This window comes from Carettochelys insculpta, unplaced genomic scaffold (genome assembly GCF_033958435.1).
Source record: "Carettochelys insculpta isolate YL-2023 unplaced genomic scaffold, ASM3395843v1 scaffold_0035, whole genome shotgun sequence".
In the NCBI taxonomy this organism is placed as follows: Eukaryota; Metazoa; Chordata; order Testudines; family Carettochelyidae; genus Carettochelys; species Carettochelys insculpta.
Window position 1 is genome coordinate 519,007 of NW_027439072.1, and position 19,940 is coordinate 538,946.

Consider the following 19,940-nt stretch of genomic DNA (forward strand, 5'->3'; position numbering starts at 1 on the left):
GTGTGGCTGGGTTTGCATTCAGGGTAGGTAAGTCTTCTATCTGGCACATTTGATTATCTAGCCCCCCGGGTGCCCTGTGAGTGATAGAGAATCGAGCTTCTACAATATCAATATATCAAAGCAAAACCTATGGTTTAAGACACATGCTCTGTCCTTTATATTCCTGATTTTAGCACATGGCCTTCACGGAGGTGTTGGTGGTGTAGTGGTGAGCATGGCTGCTTTCCAAGCAGTCGGTCTGGGTTCAATTCCCAGTCAACACAGGTTAACTTTTTGCTTTTAATTTCTCATTGTAAGAGGAGAGAGGAGATGACCTGCTCCTTGGTGAAATGGGAAGTGTCTTGGCTTTTTAAGCTATCATGCTTGGGGTCAGCCAAGTTCTGTCAGCTAAAGGTTGTGGATAGCTTCTGTGCAACCCGCCCCACTACCTTGTGGGTTATCCTGGTAAGGTGCAAGGCTGAGGGAGTAAACCCAGACAGAAACTCCGGAGGGGAGTCCTTTGACATTTCTGTGCCAACTTCTGGCATTGACCTGGCAGTCTCTGCAGCTGAGCTGGTACCAGACGTAGAGGTTATCCTCTCCTTTGGATGATGTCAGTAAAGTCGAGAGGGGGACACTGAAGTCTGGGCAGCCCAGGGTCCCACAAAATTGCCCAGGCTCGTGCCTGGAGAGGTACTCCAGCATCTGCAGTAGCTTTGTTGATTTTCAAAAGGCATTTGACAGGATAGATCAGAAAGTGACTTGGGTGCTGTTGGAGTCACAGGGAGTGAATAGAAGACTGATCGGTTGTTGACAGGTATCAACAACAATGCTCAGGCAGTGGTAAGAATGTGTGGAGGGATGGGCATTTGGTTATAACAAGTATCTTCATCATGCATCTTGACAAGATGGAGGAAAAAGTAGACGGAGTAGCTGCTCGGGATGATAATCTACAAGCTGAGGTTTGTGGATAATATAGTTCTCATTGAAGATGATGAAAAGAAGGAAACAAGAATGGTGCAGGTGCTAAATGAGGAAGGGAAGTGGTAAAGATGGATTATGAATATTGTTATACAAAAACAACGATATATGTAGATTAGAAAATTAGAAGGGAGATCAGTGCAGATGGGATCGAAGTAGAGAAGATCACATATGTGGGAAGCAACATCACATATGCTCTGGGCTGTGAGAAGGAAATAGCGACTTGAATTGTGAAAGCAAGTGCATGTCTGAAGGCAATGGATGAGAACTGAAGAAACAAAGCAATTATGTTAGGAGCAAAGCTGAGTGTCTCGAACACGTGTGTATTCAGCAGCATGATGTGCGGTTGTGAGACATGGGTGATCAGGAAAGATTCAAAGAGAAGGATATTGGCATTTGAGAGGAGCTGTTATAAAAAGATCCTGATAATGGGAGAGATGCTGAAGATCACCTATGAGGAATTCTACAGAAAGAAGCAACTGAAAGAAAACCTACTGCAGCAGGTTATGCAATGGAAGTTACAGGAATTTGAGTCTATCTGCAGAATGTAGGAGGAAAAAAAAATCAAGACCCTGGTATTTAACATTATGAATGGTTCAAACAGGAAAGGCAGAGCCCACAGAGAATGGGGAGATGGTGCACTTGATGGGTGTGGAGTTTGTCTACAGAAACTAAGCTGTTCCACCCTGGACAGGGAAAGAATGAAGGAAATTGTATGGGAGTCATTGGCCACCAGTGAGCACTGAGCCACTGGTCCTTGAGGGTCTGTGGATTAGCTGGTTGAAGCGCATGTCTTAGAAGCAGAGGAGCCTGGGTCCCATTCCCAGTAGTGCCTGGGTTTTAGCAATGGCGATGGGCTCTGTGGCTTAGCTGATGAATGCATGACCTGGCATCCACCCACCCTCAGGCTCTGTCTCCCATTCCCCACAGCCCTGAGCCCTGGCTAGGAATTGCTTCAGACCCTGCTGCCCCTCACCCGTTGCGCTAGGCCCCCGCCGGGTGTCCCCTCAAACCCTGCCTGTCCCCTCTCTCTGCTACCCTAAGCACAATATTAACACGGCCCATGTTCCCTGACAGAGGGGTAACACCATCACCACCTGCTGCAACGTGCTTCCAGCGGAGGGAGCCCAGTCTGCTGCCTGCTCTTGAGCTCAGCTGCTCCCAGCTCACCCAGCACACATGGCCTTGGAGCAGCTGCTCTCCTGCCTGCTCTCCTACCCACAGACACAGAGCCCGCAGGAGCAGACCCCACAGCTGTCACCCCAACTCCAGAACCTTCTGCGAATGCAGCACTAAACCTGCCCACCAAAGTGACCCACATGCAACTCACTCCTACCCGCTCCAAGTGTATTACTGTATTAGGTACACGGCTCACATGTGCATCACCACTTTCTCTCACCTGAGGTAGTCCATGGTCCTGACTTCCTCTTTCAAATACTGCCTCCAGAGCAAACGTGTGTGAGTTCCCAGCAGGTGGGAGAGGAGCTGTTCAAAGAGCTCTCTTGCACCCTTGCACACAGCTAAGCGCAGACGGCCCCAAATCCTGCCTCCACATTGAGAGGTTTGGTGGGGGGAACCCAGCTGTAAGAGGAAGGGGCTCTGGTCTCACTTTGCGTTGGAAGAAAAGGCTGGAGAATACAATTCTTATTGGGGAACGTAGGCGTCGATCCCACTGCCTGTTGCATGAAAAGCAATACAATTAGCTCTACCTTTTGAGCTAATTCCCCAGGGTATGAGATAAAGCCCTGCCCCAGCCACCTCACTGTTGAGTCCATATGTCCCTGCAGCTCCCCAGCTCCTTTCCTAACACTTGTAAGACCCGTTCCTACCAGCTGGCTGGCTGAGCTGTTCAGACAGTGCTGCTAATCACGCCAAAATGACAGTTTCCAGCTCAAGGTGAGTCCTTGGGGCATCTTGACTAAGTGGCCTGGCTGCTCTGGACAGGGAGGTTCCTGTGGCTTTGCAGCGCCTGATGTCCTCTGAACAGGTTCTACTGGCTGTGTCAACTCCCTGGACTCAGCTTCATTGAGCTCCGTGGGCAGGTGATATCCATGTAACGGGTGGCTCTGTGAACTGCAGAGGTCTGTAGCTTGCGGTGCTTAGGCAGCTACTTCATTTCTGAGAGCAGCTGCAGTGGAGATTGTGGAGAGTTCGTGGTCTGTGGGAGGAGGTGTTTCCATTGGGGCTCTGGGGTGGATTTTTATGTTTCACTGAATGGCCATGTCTGTGATTTATTTATAGGGCCATTTTCACAGTGCTCCATCTGGGTGTGTTTAACAGCTGGAGCTGTAAGAAAGGGTGATCAAATAGAGGTACCGAAATGGGGCATTAATATTCTTTTTAATATGACGTCACATGAAATAACTATTAGAAGCATTGCTCCTTGTGAGTTATCCCCCGGTTAGATGTGTTTGTCTTCCGTACCTTTGATCTGTTCCAAACATGTATTTATAGGTAAGGATGTTAATCTGTACCCATGATGCAAATCTGCACATGACCCCAGCATTGGTGTTGCCCCTAAAAAATTCATCCCACCTCAAAGGAAATTCCACCAGGCCGAGGATGGGCAATGTCCGAGGGAACACGGATGTGGCCTTTGTCCTCTGGTGGCTGAAAGAGGATGGTGTGAGTGCTGCAGCTGGTGACCCTTGTGGGCTGCTGCCCTCCCACAATGGTCAGACCACTGGAAGGATGCAGAGCAGAAGCTATAATTCTGGATAGTTTTGCAGAAAATGTTTCCTCCCGGCCCTGGAATTGAGTGGGGCCGAGGGAGGTGCGGACTCTTCCATGTTACACCACTGAGGGGACAATGCTAATCATTTTCCTTGACACCTCTCTGATTATTCATCTGATTTTTCTGGCCATATTTGGGAAACTGATTCATTCTGTCTGGTGCACTCCCCTGTGGGAACAAGAGCCCCTAGAATGCAGGTAGCAGTGTCTGGGAGTGGATATATTGCTTGGCATTTAGCCACCAAGGTCATGAGGTGCAGTGCCTCAGTTTCCCCTGCCCCACCACAGTGCAGGCTTGTTACCCCTTCACTGCTGAACCCAGTTGTAAGCCTGTCTAAAGGTCGTGGGTTACAAGCTGCCTGCTTCTGGGACGGCTCTGCTCCTCCCCCAGCATGTGCACAATCTTTCTCCCAAAAATCACGTGTGTCACACACTGTTCAAGGATTCACCATCACACCTGGCCCACGGAGAGCCACAGACACCCCCAGCCAGGCTCTTCTTGTGACTCTGGCAGGCCAGAAACTGACTGAAAGCCTCCCCTCAACCAGCATGGGGCCAGCTGCGGACTCTCTGCTCCCAGTGTCAGGAGATGGCAGGAAGCAGAGCCAGCTCCTCAGCAGCTCCGTCACCGCTCCCGCTTATGGGACTCAGTTTGGCAGCGGAGCAGGAGATGTGGCCTCAAGAGGTTTCTCACCTTCGAATGAGAAGCAGAGAAACCCCAGGGCTGCAAAGGGGCTAGTAAATGAGCTCCCTGCAGCACAAGGATGAGCACCATTTGGAAGAGGGAAACTGCCCAACACACAAGCCTGATTTACCCCCCCACCTTCTTTGGCAAGTCCAGAAAGGTCATGGCTCAGTGGGAGCAGCCAAGGCTCATGCCTGCCCAGCGACTGCTTCCCAGAGTCCAGTTGGAGCCAAGCCATTGCTCAGAGCAGCCAAGGAGAAGGTTGCAGTCTGTGGGCAAAGGCTGCACAGAGTGAGTGTAGAGCAAGTAGGACCACATAGGAACTCAGACCACCAATGGTCTCATCTGAAGTCCAACACTGTGTCCAACTGGCCACACAGAAAAGCGGCGCCTGAGCCCTCCTTTCTGGCAGGCAGATGTTGTGCTTCTTATGCCGTTTTGCAATGAGCAGAGACTCTCTGGGCTCCCATCAGTAAGTGGTGGGGACGGAGTCTCAGCATTAGAGGAACCTCCCAGAAATCAGCCTGCATCCCCCACTGGTACACAGCCCTCCCATGGACCAAACCCGAAGGGGCCCTGCTGTTGTGTTCACCTCAGCTGCTCTGAGGGAGGCCACTGCTGTGGCTGAAACCTTCCTGCCCTCACACCTCACTGTGCCAGACCCTGAAAGGCAAGTCTGACCTGGTATGGGAGTGGAGAGGCTGTGTTAATAAAGGTGGGGGGGGTCCTTCTAATCTGTGCTACCTTCCCACACCAGCAGCCCCCAACCCCGGCACTGCACCAAGTGGGATGGAAAACTTTAGTCAACTATGAACCTCCTTGTTACCCCAATATTTTCCACTGGGCTGGCCTGCCCCTGCCTCAGCCACTCACTGGCCTGGCCCACGCCCCTCCCCATCCAGCATCTTGAACTCCCATCTCCAGAGACGGCTGTGACCAGAAGACACCATCTTAGATGGGTCAGCCAACCACACCCCAGCTTTTACCCTCTTCACCCCACAACCCCCTCTGTCCACTTTGCACCTGCCTCTCCCTGCTGTCAGGCTCTCCCCAAGAGGTTCCTCTGCCCCACTTCAGGCTCCCCCCAAGTCCTACACTGTCAGTGGGGCTATGAGGACCATAGGCCAGGCCCTTGCCACTATTTCCTGTGTGAGCGGAGCACGAGGTGACCCCAGGGGAGAAGGTGGGGCAGGGACTGGTGGAGGCAGACACCAGCAGACACTGGGGGATGAGGCAGATGGGTGCAGGCAGAGACAGAGCAGAGCAGGACAGCATTGCAGAAGCAGAGCCGAGTAGGGCATGGGAGAGACACCTACTTGTCTGGAGCTTTGCTCACAGCAGGTGGCAGCAGCCAGCTTGTGTCTGGAGCACCGACCACATCACAACCGTGGCATTTCTCCCTCAAAAGAGCCAGCCTTTGTGCAGCAGGATTAGGGACCCAGCCTCTTGCATTTGCCACGCACACAGGGTGTGCCAGTGTGTGTGGGGCTGAATTGCCCTGGGTGGGGGTAAAGGGCAGGCTTTGCTGTGAGCAGGATTTGAACTTGTGCACAGAAACCCTAGAGGATTTCAAGTCCAACACCTTAACCACTTGGTCATCACATCTCTGAGCCTTTTCCTGTTTTGTTATCATGGATACTGTTCTCAGCCATGTGCAATGGCACAAGAGAGCACCTTGAACATGTCCCCTCCCCCGGGAAGGAACGGGAACAGCTCTGACCTGGAGGCTGGATTTGTGAGGAAGTCAGGACCATGGACAAACCACATGACTGGGATGCAGCACTCAGGATCCCTTCCCCAAATACAAGTATCTGCTCCTCATTTGACACTGTGTTCTGTTAAAGCTGCCTGGCTGCCTCCAGCATGGGCTGCGCTCAGGGACATGTGGTTAACCTGCCCTACAGATGTAAGGTCATCAGGTCCCTCCCACCAGTTGGCTCCCGCACTCAGTGTATCCCAGGGAATGAGCCCTTGTGCCCTGGGGTGACCCAAAGCAGGTCTGGGCTGGGTGGGATTCTGTGTCTCTGGCTGTGTTCCCTGTCACATGCTGGAGTTACCTTCTATCAGAGCTTTAGTTTGCTCCCTGCAAGCCATTTGGTCTGTTTCTCTTTGAGCCTCTCTATCCGTTGCAGCCAGTGCAGAGAGCACAGTCAACCTGGCCAAGGCTGTTGGCTGATGTTTTTGGTTCATTAATTGCAAAACTGTTCCCTGTCTTGCTAAAAGGTATCGCAGGTTCTCACTTTCAGGAACTCATAGGAGCAGGGAATGCTCAGTCACAGACTAGCCATAGACGCAGAAATCCCTGCCAGGATAGAAATGAGGTGCTGTGTTTGTTGTTGAGTTCAATGGGGGAACTTGTGTGATATCCAGTGTCCCACAGAATCTCAGCTGGATTCTTCTTCCTCTCTCCTGAAATGCCATCACCTGGGTGGCACTTGTCATAACACGTGGGTGGGTTGAACTAGCTACAGGAGTGGGCAGAGGTCTAAGTGCTGCATTTCAATAGCTCAGCTGGTAGAACAGAGGACAATAGGGAGTCTTCAGCAACAAGCCAAGAGCCCAAGGGAGGCCATTGATTGTCTGCCAAGCCCCCGGCCCTGCTCAAAGGTTTCACACAGGGAAAGCTGGGAAGTCAGCCCCGCCCCCAGGTCACAGTGACTTGCACTGGGCTGGTAATAAACCAAAGGGGTTGTGTAGAGAATCACAAGTGGGACTGAAGGACAGAAGGAGACAGAAAGGCAAAATGTTCTTCTAGTTACACTGCAGCAAATGCTCACCCTGAAAAGCTCCAGCCGGGGCAGCACAGCCCATCCCCCACTCCGTGAGAGACAGGAGATAACTGTGCCCCACAGCTGGGCCGTTCCTCATTCCACCCCTGGGGTGTGAAGAGGGAGAAAGGAGGTTGTGGGGAGCACAGAGTGAAAGTGAGGCCGGGCCTCAGGCTGAGGGAGCAAAGGGGGGCAGGACTCCAGGCTCTGCTGGTGGGATCCTGGCACTGGGGCAGGTGGGGTGGGAGGAGGGTAGATTGGTGGAGTCTGATCCGCACACTGCAGACAGGACAGGAAGTTAAAGGGGGTTTTTTGTTCCTCTCACCCTCAATGTCCTCTTGGCGACAACTCCAGGTTCCGTCGGGCACAATGTCTGTGCTGGGCAATGGGAAGGGGTTGTTGTGGGCAGCCCATCACAGTGGCTCGGCCCCACAAAAGCTCGTCACTTGATAAATTGGGTTGGTTGTCTTTAAAGTGCTACAGGACGGCTTTTTGGCTGAAGACACAGACTAATACAGATACTTCTCTGCCAGGACCCACGACTCAAGCAAAGGGGGCACCGTGGCTTAACTAGTTAAAGCACCTACCTTATGAACCAGGCATCCTTGGTTCAACTCCCAGGGGTGCCTTGTTGTACGTCATGAGCAATGTTTTCCTACATGTGTCTGGGGACCAAAGAGCCCTCCCTCGACAAGCCCAGTCATTGATGGGGAAGGCAAAGGCTGATGGGAGAGGAGCATTGGGAAGAATCCAGTCACAGACAAGATCTCAGGCAAAGGCAGCTGAAACTGGTGTTGGGAAGGTGGCTCCTCTGGCTACAAGAACAGAGACTGATCCTCCCAGCACTATGGGTCTCTGGCACTGCCTGTGCCCTGAAGGTAACAGAGCAATCTCTGCAGGTGGGGCTGGGCAGGAGAGGGAGAGTTACTCTCCTCTCACATCCCTTTGTTTGTCACTGACAAAAGAGTTCGGAGATTAGGAAAGCAGCACCCAGTGGTGACTGGACAAATCTTTCTGGCTGCCTCTCACCTGCTTTGCAGCACCTCTGGGCTGTGCTGGAGAGTTCAGAGAGCTGCAGGTGGCGGCTGCCGTCCTTCTGGAGGAAGAACAACCACTGACAGGTGGACAGCTGAGGTTGCTGCAGAGTGGGTGTGGGCAGCATGGGAGGAACCTAAAAGCCCTTTGTCTGTTACTAAGGCAGGGAGGTGATGCCCTTGATTCTTGTTATTCACCAGCAGGTCTATGCAGCCAAGGGCTCAGCATTAGGTCCTGGGCCACTGAGCACTGGGGAATCCCATTCACAGTGTGTATTGTCTCCTGGCCCTCTCCTGCCCCAGACCTGCCTCTGCAGAGACACCCTCCACACTAGTGAGGGACAGAGTTGGCCTGTGCTTGGAGTCTGCCCAGCACAGGCGCTGGGAGGCAGCAGGCTCAGCTGTGCTAGAAGTAGCATCACACAATAGGACTGGAACTCAACAAAGCTCAGCAGGATGGTGCCTATAAAGGTTCAGTGAGGATGGGATTCAAGCCCTGCAGAGCACAATGGATTAGCCGTCCATCCCCTTCACCACTCGGCACCTCACCCAACGTGCCTGGAACTTTTTCATATGTCCCAACTTCAACCCTGCCAGGAAACTTTCTGCCACTCACTGGCTGGCTGGGGACATGGGAAGGGCAGGTTTGGCCTAACAGGGCTGTGATCACTCATGTCCCCTGCAGAGCTGCTTCCTGGGGTGAGCAGGGGACTGTAGTGCCCTGCCCTGGGAGCAGCACAGCTCAGCCCATGTGTCCCTGCTGGGTGGGTCCAGAGCAGGGCCATGGGCAGGGTCTGCAGCCTTTGTGTCTCCTCCTGTCACGCTCTGCTCCTTTCCAGCTGCTCCGTTAGCACAGCAGCTCCAGCTGGATTGGCCCCTTCTCTGCCAGGTCAGTCTGTGAGGGGCCGATGGGAGGCAGGTTCAGGAGCAGGCTTTGGCTGGGTCTGGCTGGGACTGAACATGTGGGATAGGGCAGGGGCACTTGCCTGGCACAGCTTCTTTTGGCTGAGGGGCAAAGATAGCTCTGTGATTCCCAGCCAGTGACATCAGTGAGGGCAAAGCCTTCAAGTCCATGGTCCTGACCTTGCCTCCCATCACACACACACATTGCCCCCCCCACCACCCACTCACCGCCCCCACAGGTAACACATGGGGAGTGAAAAAATGAAACAGATTGTGATAGTGTGGGGGGGGGGGCGTGTGGGTGCATGTGTGAGACTCAGGCTGTAGGTAAAGTATCTTCTGTAAAAGGCCTTGTGATTGGAGAAAAACATCTCCAATACGCCTACCTTCATACCTCCAGCTTCCATCCCAGACGCACCACACGATCCATTGTCTACAGCCCAGCATTAAGATATAACCGCATTTGCTCCAACCCCTCCGACAGAGACAAACACCTGCAGAATCTTCTGACTCAGGAAGCTGCCAACGTTCCTCCTGCCTCCCAAGGACACTTGCTATCACAGCAATAGCTGAGAAAAACATCTCTAATATTGAGGTGATGACCTGAAAACCCCAAAAACAGCTCCTGAAGTAGCTCAGTTGGGAGAGAGTTAGACTGAAGATCTAAAGGTCCTTGGTTCAATCCCAAGCTTCAGCAGAGCTTTTCTGAACTTTGGCCAGAGAGCAATTAGCGACTGTTTGGTGCCTTACTGCTGGCAAATGCTCCTGGAAAGGATGTTGTCAGCCCTTCTGGGACGCCAAGGCGCTAGCGTGCTCTTCCTTTCTTCTCTTGCTCTTCCGCAGCAAGGGGAGGGAAAAAGACCCCATTTTGCCCAGTATGATCCAGCCAACTTCACAGATCTTGCTGAGTGTTCCCAAAAGTCCACTGCTCAACCCGCCGAGCGAGTGAAAGGCAGCTCTGAGGCCCTCTCACCACCACTTTCTCCAGGTTGGCCCATCCAGGTGTCACAGCAAATGCCACACTGGTGGATGGCATTGCAGGGGAGGGTCAGAGGAACACAGCCGAGATTCTGTGGTGCACTGGTAATCACAGAACTCTCCAAGCTGAAATCAGCAAAAAACACAGTATGTCATTTGTGTCCTGGCATGTGTTCCTGCTTCTATGGCTGGCCTGCAGCCTGGCATTCCCTGCCCCTGTGACTGCCAGCAATCAGACAGCCTGCGGTACCTTTCAATGAGACATGGGAACACTTTTGTAATTAGTGAAACAAAAAACATCCACCAACAGTAGTTGTTCCCTTTGCTGCGCTTAGGTGCCTGTATGCTGTTGATTTCTTCTCTTTGAAGCAATAAGAAGCAGCCAACTCAGAAGGTGCTGAGCTCACCCATCTTCCCTGAGATGTGAGATTGCCTCTCCCCACTTGATACACCCTTTGAGGTGGTGGGCCGAGAAGCCTTTAAGGACTCTCTTTTCTTGGTTTCCAGCTTAAAGCTGCTGGATGAGGAAAGAGTGGCCAGGCAAGTGGGTGGCTGAAAAAGGGAAGGAGGTCTGACAAACAGGAAATGGTGGAGTGACAACAAAGTCCATAACCCCTTGCATATCTTTCCAGCCAACAAAATGCAGCACCAGATTTGTGCTTGGTCCACAGGGAGGGCTTTGAAGCAGTTAGGGAACGTAGGCCATTTTCTGGGAGGTTCCCCTAAAGTTAAAATACTGTTGATGGAGCTCCAGAGGGCCTCACTCATCCACTAGGAGGAAAAAGCCCCAACTCAGGTGTACCTGTGGAGAAGAAAGGCCTTGGAGAGACAGAGATTTATAGCAAACCCCACAGATTTGAAATCAGATTGCAGAATGCAGAGCTCTGAACACTGCCATTACGCCATGGGACCTGCAGATAAACAATTTCTGGGCACCTGTGATTCTTTGGAGGTTGGCACCCTGCTTACCTTGGCTATTGATACTGGCATACATGCATTCCTTCTGAGAAAGATAGAATTGCTGTGGTGGGGTTCAGGGGTCCCCATGCACTGCACCCTGGCCGTAGGCAGGAGTGACTCTCACTCAGCAGGTAGAGTAGGAAGTTTATTAGGTGACAGAGGTCCAGTTTCTCACAGAAGAGTCAGTGCAGCAATCAGAGAAAGTCATTCCATCTCGTCCTGGGGAAAGAAGCCTGAGGTGTTCCTCTCTGAGGTGTAGCTTCCCCCTTGCCCGGCTGGCTGGCTTCAAGCTCCCTCTCCCCTCCAGCTTCTAACTGCCCCCTCCGATTCAAAGCCAGATCAGCTCCTCCCTCCTCTTTGTTCAGGGCAGAGGTGTTACCTACCAGCCTAGGTTATAGCCCCAGGGTCATCCTTAGCTGCTGGGAGTTGCTCTGCTTCTCTCACACACATCCAGCCTGAGTCTCACACATGCACTCCTCCCACTCCATCACACTTGCCTCTACAGCATAACCAAACTTTCACCATTTTCCACTGGTATAGAGTACAGCTTCGTGGTGGAGCATTTGACTGCAGCTGAAAAAGTCCCAGGTGCTCCTTCACAGATGGTTGTCTTAAGGGAAATAGATCTTCATCTCCAGTCCATTTGGGGTTTTCCCTGGATTTTTGAAATAGATTTAAACACTTATCATTTTCCTCTGCCAATGTACCAGCACTGAGCAAAACTATCCTTCAGATGAGATCAGTTCCCTGCCTGCAAAGCTCAGGGTTCTGTTCCCATTGAACACACAAGGGTACTGTACATCACAGATATGCAGGGCCCTGCACACAGTGGCCTGTGCTGGGCAGGAGAACCAGGCCCAAAGCCAGGGGGCTCAGGAATCTAACACACAAAGGCCACTTGGTTCAGACTGAGCTCACAGCCCTTTGGCTTCATAACACTCATCCAGCAGCGTCAGGGCCCACCCCAGGCACAGGAAGAAGCCTGTGTCTCTGACCAAGAAACATTCAAATGGCAGGGGCAGAGGTGCCGGAAACCCCAGAAAAGAACCCAGCCCAGGACCAGGCAAAGCCCTCCCACAGTGGGAGCTGCAGAAAGGACCAACACATCTCAGAAAAGTCACTGACAGTTCCCAGCTGCAGAGCCCAATGCATTGGCCCAAAGGCCCCAAAGTAAGACATGAGTGAGCCACACTAACACCAACCCCACAGCCAGGGGTTAAAAACTTGTGCCATGGCTCCTTCCCCATGCTAGCAAGAGAAATGCAGAATGCAGATAAATGGTATAAACTTCCCCACAAAAATCCTAAAAACCTTAGATTTTGGGGATAAAATTCGCTGCCACTACCCAAGTAAGAATAAGGAAACCAGGGAGAGACTACTTGGGAAATCTTAGCCCCAAAAGTAAAAACCAGGACACAAACATTAACCAATACCAGGTTAATAAAAAGAAAAAAGAAAGAACTTTTATTTTTAAAACAATATTTGTGTTGCAAGGCTCATGACTAGATGGAAGAGTCACAAAGTAAAACACATGGGGAGTCTCCACCATGGGCCTAGAACTTAGTTATAAGGAGAGTAAAAAGAAATTTTCTAAAAAGTGCACAGACATCAGATCCCACTTCCCAAACCATAAAACATTAAAGCCTAACGGATCTATCTAAACTTTACCTGACTTCCAGAAGATTGGAGGGCCTGTTCTTGGAGGGAGATATTCTGTGTCTCTCTCCCTCATGGCTGGAAAGAAGAAGAAGGAAAAAGACAGAGAAGAGAAGAGGGAGGAACCAAAATTTAATTCTTACCTATGTTCCTAAAGGCCAACCCCACCTGGCTCAGGAGGTTAACCCTTTTACTCCCAGGCTGCTGGCTGACCCTCATGATCACAACAACTTGCCTTGAGAATGAAAGGATGAGAGGTCCCTGGAGTGACTTCTGCCCCAAAAGGCTCATTTACGAGTTAAGCTTGGGGCTCCCAGAGAGGCCAGAGTCTGGAGGATGAGGGGTTTCTTACCTCGAACTGAGGCCTGTCATGTCCCCGGCTGCTCAGATTGGCCACGAAAAAGATCCTAGATCAAGAGCTGAACACTCAGAGCCTCAAAACACATTCAGCGACCGGAACAAGTTAGAATCCTCAGAATGAATGGAACCGAAAGGTGACTGTGCCAGGGTATCCGCCCACCACTGCTCTGGCTGTACCTGCAGGAAGAGGCAGGGAGGAGAGATTCGTTGCTAGCAGGAGCAGACGGATCTATGAGTCAGCGATGGAAGCTGGTAACACAGAGGCTACTGGGAAAGGGGAGTCACTTGTATGGCTGCCATTGGCCAGTAAAGCCAAATGAAGAGGGAGGTGCAGGAAGCAGTCCAGGGAAAGAGCATTGAGACCTGGGACGGGAAAGCTCAGAACTGCTGGGTGCAGAGTCCCAGCCAGGCTGGAACCAGAGGGAGGGTGCGCCTGGGTTCCACCAACAGCCACTGAGGGTGTGGCATAGATGGGGCCTGTGGCAGAGAACAAGCTCACTCCATGGGTCACTGTGGGCGTGACAGAGAATTGCAGGACAGTTGCTCAGGAGGAAGGAAATGCCAAGTTATGGAGGCAAAGGCTGAGTCAGCAGCTGGACAGTTGCAGCTTCTCCCAGAAAGAGGTGCTGCCACAGTGAACAGGAGGGGAGTAGTCACTGGCAGGGCCTCATCTTGACAGAGCTAATGCCTCAGCTGAGCCATCAAGTGGCAAGTGGCTGCTCCATCACACTGAGCAAAGGAAGAGAGTAAAGTATGTGCACAAGCACATGAGCCCCCCAACAGTCTGGCAAGGACAGAGGAAGAAGAAGGGCTTGTGTTGGATTTGAACCCAGGAACTCTCCCCTCCACCCAAGGGAGAATCATCCCCCAAGACCAACCAGCCACAGTAGAAAAGAAGGCACTGAGCATGCTCCAGAACCGGCTTTGACTAAACAGCCAGTGCTCTGAGAAGTGCTGTGCCTCAGCTCACCTTTCAAAGGTCATTTCCAAGCTCTCTTCACAGCCCTGAGCAAAGAAAGAAACTTCACACTCGGAAGAGTTCACAAACCACACTGTGTGGGAGAAAAACACGGGGAACACAAAGTCAGGGAGTGCAGGAAACACACTGTTTGAGGGGAGCATCACAGAGTTCAACTCAGGACTTCTTGTGCCCTGAGCAGCACTCAGCCTTGCAAAACAAACCCAGCTGTGGGGGAAAAGCAATCATCACTTCTCCAAATTTAAAAGAAAAGCAAAACCAAAGAGCCCCCCACACATGACTTCACCTTGACTAAGAACTTCCCCACGCTCCCTCCTGCCTGCAATGAGATTCAAAACCTGGGAACAAGGGCTGATGCTGCTGAGCTCACTCCCTCCCAGGGCTGCCTGAGTTGTGTGATTCCACCCAGCACAAGTTGAGCTTGCTGCAGTGCTTTACAAGATCCAAACATCAGCAAAGCTGGGCAGGCCCAGGTGTTGGGGCTGGCAGGGACTCAGGTGTGGGCAGATAGCAGAGCTTCATCCCATATTTCAAAGGAGGAAGTAGAAAGAGCAGTGAGACAACTAAAGAACAACAAAAGTCCTGAAAATGGTAAGATCATGGGAGAGATGATCAAAAATGGCAGAGAGAGTCTGAGTCAGGAAATACACCCACTGTGTAACACAGCATGGAAAGAAGGGAGGGCACCTAAGGACTGGACAACATCTATGCTAGTGCCAGTACACAAGAAAGGAAACGCATTGGAGTGCAAGAACCACAGAATGATTGCCCTAACCAGTGATCTAGGCAAGGTGCTGGTGATACTACTGACAGAGAGACTGAGATCACAGAAAGAAGCACATCTCATGGACAAGCAGGTGGGATTCAGGAAAGGTAGAAATACCATGTAGCAGATATTGGCACTGAGACTGACAGCAGAGATAGCTCGATGAAAGCACAAAACATCGACAGTCTGTTTGTTGACTTTCAAAAGACATTTGACAGGATAGATCAGAAAGTGACTTGGGCGCTCTTGGAGTGACAGGGAGTGGATAGCAGACTGATCGGTTGTTGATAGGTATCAACAACAACGCTAAGGCAGTGGTGAGAATGTGAGGAGGGATGGGAACTTGGTTTATAACAAGTAACTTCATCAAGCACCTAGAGAGAGCGATGGACAAGATTATAGAAAAAGTAGAAGGAAGAGCTGCACGGGATGATAATCTACAAGCTGGAATAGCAGGTTAAAGTGCATGTCTTGGAAACAGAGGAGCCGAGGTCCCATTCGTGCCTGGGTTTTAGCAATGGTGATGGGCTCTGTGGCTTAGCTGGTTAATGCACATTTTGTAAACAGGAGATCCTAGGTTCCACTCCCCATTGTACCTGGGTGTTGGGTTTTGCTGTTCCTGCCACGGGCCACAATGAGGCTACGTGCCTTGATGAACCTTTTCTGTGATCCATAAGAACTGTTCTGATGGTTTACGCGAGGTGAACAAACTTTGGATAATGGGAGCCAGTATTATTCCCTGGGTCCCCCAGCCTGGAAGGGATGCGCCGCACTCCCTTGGTGAGGGCAGGGGAGCTGGCAGGGCAGGCAAAGGAGGCCGGCTGTGTGTGATTGCCTGTCAGTGTTTCCCAATTTTATTTATCCAGGGAAACCTTTTAAACTTAAAAAGAAATGTTCAGAACCCGTAATAACCCTTTAACCCCTCTCAGCCCCACACTCACCACCCTGATCCCCAGGCTCAACCCCTCTCAAACAGAAACCCTCCCGAATACCTCACCCAGCATAACCCATGAATAAACCTCTGCGTCTCCTACTCAGCTGGGGAAGGGCTGATATAGAACAATGCAGGACCCCTCTGACTTCCCTTCCAGCAGCAGCAGGGCAGGGATCCACAGAAGAGTCACACAGCAGCAGCAGGGCAGGGAACGGCAGAGGAGTCACACAGCAGCAGCAGGGCAGGGATCCACAGAAGAGTCACACAGTGGCAGCAGGGCAGGGATCCACAGAAGAGTCACACAGCGGCAGCAGGGCAGGGAGCCACAGAAGAGTCACACAGCGGCAGCAGAGCAGGGATCCACAGAAGAGTCACACAGCAGCAGCAGGGCAGGGACCCACAGAAGAGTCACACAGCGGCAGCAGAGCAGGGATCCACAGAAGAGTCACACACCAGCAGCAGGGCAGGGAACGGCAGAGGAGTCAGTGGTGGAAGAATCCGAAGATGCAAATGACTCCGCATTCAGCTCTGGAGCGACTCGTTGCTGACCCCTGGGAGGGGAGCTCTTACTTTCTCTTTGCGCAACACCAGCTGGGAAACACAGGCCTGTGTGAACGTTGGCAAATAAAGACATGTCAATGACACGACTGGAGCTGAACTGAGATCTTTAGGAGTTGGGTGGAAGAAGTCTCTGGGAAACCCCAAAGTAGTAGTGCTGTGACATGGAGCCTCTCATCAGGAGCAGGTGCTTCCACCCTGGTGTGAGAGGGTTGCAACCTGGCGCTAAGGGATGTGACCTTGAGAGAGATTCAAGGTCTCAGGATGTGGAAGTTGGTGTTAAGCAGAAGTGCGTTGCATCTAATGGTGGGCGGTATGGAGTCCCCAGAGCTGTAGCACAGGGAAACTGGGACAATGTAGAAAAGGAAGTCGAGAGTGACCACAATGCTCTGTGGCAAATACCGGACACCAGTCTCCGGATATAGGGGAGCTGCTCTCCTGTGTCTGGGCTCCGTGGTGATGGGGGGCTGTGCCCCGTGGGGAGGCACCAGAGGTGGAGGTGCAACAGCAGCGATGAGGGGCAGCAAAGGAGAGGGAGCCCCAGAATCTCCTGGTGGGGGTGTGTGCTGAGAAAAGGGGCTGTGAAAGCTCTCACCGGGGGCGGGGGTCAGGAAATGCAGCAGCCACCCCACAGCAGGGGTTCCTGGCAGTGGGGCTGCCATGCTGGGGAAAGGGGCAGCTGTCCCATGGAGGAGATTCCCTGCAGCAGAAGCTGCCTCACTCAGTTGTGGCGTAAGACAAGAGAGAACAGAGCTGAGGTCTCTGAAGCGTAGATCCCGGCTGTTTGAAGTCCCTGATCTGCCATCCTCACCAGCCCTCCCAACGGGCAATGCACAGCAAAGTGAGTCTGGCAGCATTTGAACTCACACCCTTTGAATGACTGGCCTTAACTCAAGGTAACCAAACAACACAAAGCTGCACAAATGCAGCACTTTAAAGACTAACAAGACAATCAATTTGGTGATAAGCTTCAGATCAAGGTGATCATGACAGCTTAGAAGGCCAGAACGTTTTCCATTGCACCACACACCTCTGGCACACAGAGACTAGGGGCACCCAGCGTATGAGCTCCCCTCTCTGACTCTCCTGGCTAAGAACCATCCATGTCCCTCTCCCTTTATGTACTGGGACAGAGTTGTGCCCTTCACTCCACAGTGACACACCTCTGGGCCCCAGAATTCAAGGAAACAATTCCAGAACTATGAGAAAGATCCCTGCAGGGCAGAACATTTAGAAGAGAGACACAGACGGACAGTCAGACAGACGGACAGAGACAGACAGATTATTTGGGTTCTTTTTTATGTGGTCTGTTTTGTTCCAGAGCCTTCGGGTGTGTTCACCCAAGGGGCTGCCGGGGTCAGGACATGAGCCCTGCAGAGCAGGGGTGGGTGCGGCAGTGACATCACAAGGGCCTTTTGCAGAGCAGTCACTGATTGGTTAAAGGAGGTGGGAAGTGGTGACCTCACAGACAGTACAGAACAATGGCCAGGTGGGACAGGCTGCAGGACAGGGGCCTTCTCAGAGTCCCCCCAGGGCTTTGCTGCAGGGAGTCTTTTTCTTGAGAGCTCTGCCCTGGAGTCTGGGGAGAGAATTCAGGGTGAGGAAGATGAGCGTGAGGAGAAGCCTCTTTGACGTGTTCTCCTTCCCCACCACTAACTGCGCTGGATGGCAGACGTCCCTGTGGGGAAGGTCGAGTCTGATCCAGCTGCTGCTGGGCAAATCGAAGGGAGGAAAACAACAGCTTAAGGCTCTGAAATCCCCAATGGAACCGCACAGTAAATGAATCAGGATTCTCCTTCCAGCTCCCTTGGCCCAGAGCTGGAAAGCGCAACGGTCTGGGAGCCACTAATGCCTTTTTCTCTGGTGCAGGGCTACCAGGCCATCTGCCACAGAAAAGTCTCTTGTAATGTGCAGTGCAGCTGTACATGAAAAAGAGACCTGTTCTACCGACTGCACTGGCTCCGCGCTGAGGTCAATTTTGTCAGCCTTAATTTGTTGTGTCGATATTGCGGGAGGTGTAGGAAGTGTTGGGGACAGCTGCAGCACCAGTGAGTGGCAAGATCAAGATTTCCAAATACAGTCTCTACACACAGGAAGCCTATTTCAGATGCAGCCATTGGACGTACTACGGCTGATTTCAAAATAGGCTCCAGTCCCTGTCTTAGCAGCCCCTGTTCCCAAGAGCTGCTCTTACTCGTACAAGGAGGTTTACGTCTTTCAAAAAAAGCCAACCCCAATTTATTTCTGAATTATTTCAAAGCAGCGGTTGCCTTGTGTTGACGCTGGGATAGTTATTTTGAAATAGCTTTGCTGTGTAGAACCCCCTTATGAACCCAGGGCTGTGACAGGCAGAGCAGCAGCTGCTCAGAAGACACCCAGCACTTCAAGTCAGGTTGTCACTCACCAGCATCCCAGGGACAGGGGATCTGGAATGGTAACTGAGTGAGGGGATACAGGGCAGAGCCTCCCCCACACCCAGCAAAGCATCTGCATCCTGCCACCTCCTCTCAGCAGGACTCTGGCCTGCTCCCTACAAGCCACTCAACCTCTTTCCTTGATCTTTGGACCTTGCTGTCTCTAGCAGTCAAGCAAAGGGGAACAGACCAGCACCCTGAAGCTGTCTCCGAGGTAGCAAAGGGCTTAGTGTTAACCAAAAAAGCCAGCCAACCCACAGAGGACCAGGCTTCTCCGAGGTGCTTTCAGAAAGGAGCAACTGGCGGTTGCAAGGACAGTATTACATCTGCAGTGAGATCGCTGTCCCTCCCCCACAGCTCAGCATCCCACCTGCGCATTCCCAAACCCCCTCCCCCACCATCCTGAGCCCCAACCTGGCTCCCCCCCGCCCCCAGCCCAGTCTGTGTCTCCCATTTCCCACTGCCCTGAGCCCTGGCTAGGAATTCCCTCAAACCCTGCTGCCCCTCACCCCCTGTCCTAGGCCCCTGCCGGGTGTTGCCTCAGACCCTGCCTATCCCAACTCCCACTGCCCTGAGAACAACATTAACAAGGCCCATGTTCCCTTCCAGAGGGGTCACAGCATCACCACCTGCTGCAACGTGCTTCCTCTGGAGGGACCCCAGCCTGCTGCCTGCTGCTGAGCTCAGCTGCTCCCAGCTCTCCCAGAGCACAGGGCCCTAGACCAGCAGCTGCCCTGGCTGCTCTCCTACCCACAGACACAGAGCCCACAGGAGCAGAGCCCACAGCTGTCACCCCAACCCCAGAACCTCTGTGTATGCAGCACTAAGCCTGCCCACCAAATGACTCACCTGCAACTCGTTCCTACCTGCTGCAGGGGTATCTCCCTATGAGGTAAATGGCTCACGTGCGCATCACCACTTTCTCTCAGCCGAGGCAGTCCATGGCCACGGCCTCCTCTTTCATATCCAGCCTCCACATCAAACGTGTGTCTGTTCCCACCAGGTGGCAGAGGAGATGCTCAAAGTGCTCCCTTGAGCCCTTGCACACAGCTCAGCTCAGCGAGCTACAGATCCCCCCTGTACATTGAGAGCTTTCTGGGGGGTAACCGAGAAGGAGGAGAAAGGGGGCACTGCTCTCACATTGCCTTGGAAGAAAAGTGTGGAGAAGGAAATAGTCATTGAAGAATGTGGGTATTGATCCCACTACCTCTTGCATGCAAAGCAAGCGCTCTACCATTTGAGCTAATTCCCC

General features: G+C 52.3%; 3 non-coding genes across 3 annotated transcripts; 2 read left to right on the forward strand and 1 right to left on the reverse strand.

The window, feature by feature from the left end:
- The first annotated feature begins 191 nt into the window (after nt 1–191).
- On the forward strand, nt 192–263 carry TRNAG-UCC (transfer RNA glycine (anticodon UCC)). Its single transcript has one exon. It is a non-coding gene; the product is annotated as a tRNA-Gly (tRNA).
- Nucleotides 264–9,707: 9,444 nt separating this feature from the next.
- On the forward strand, nt 9,708–9,780 carry TRNAF-GAA (transfer RNA phenylalanine (anticodon GAA)). Its single transcript has one exon. It is a non-coding gene; the product is annotated as a tRNA-Phe (tRNA).
- Nucleotides 9,781–19,867: 10,087 nt separating this feature from the next.
- On the reverse strand, nt 19,868–19,940 carry TRNAA-UGC (transfer RNA alanine (anticodon UGC)). The gene has a single exon. It is a non-coding gene; the product is annotated as a tRNA-Ala (tRNA).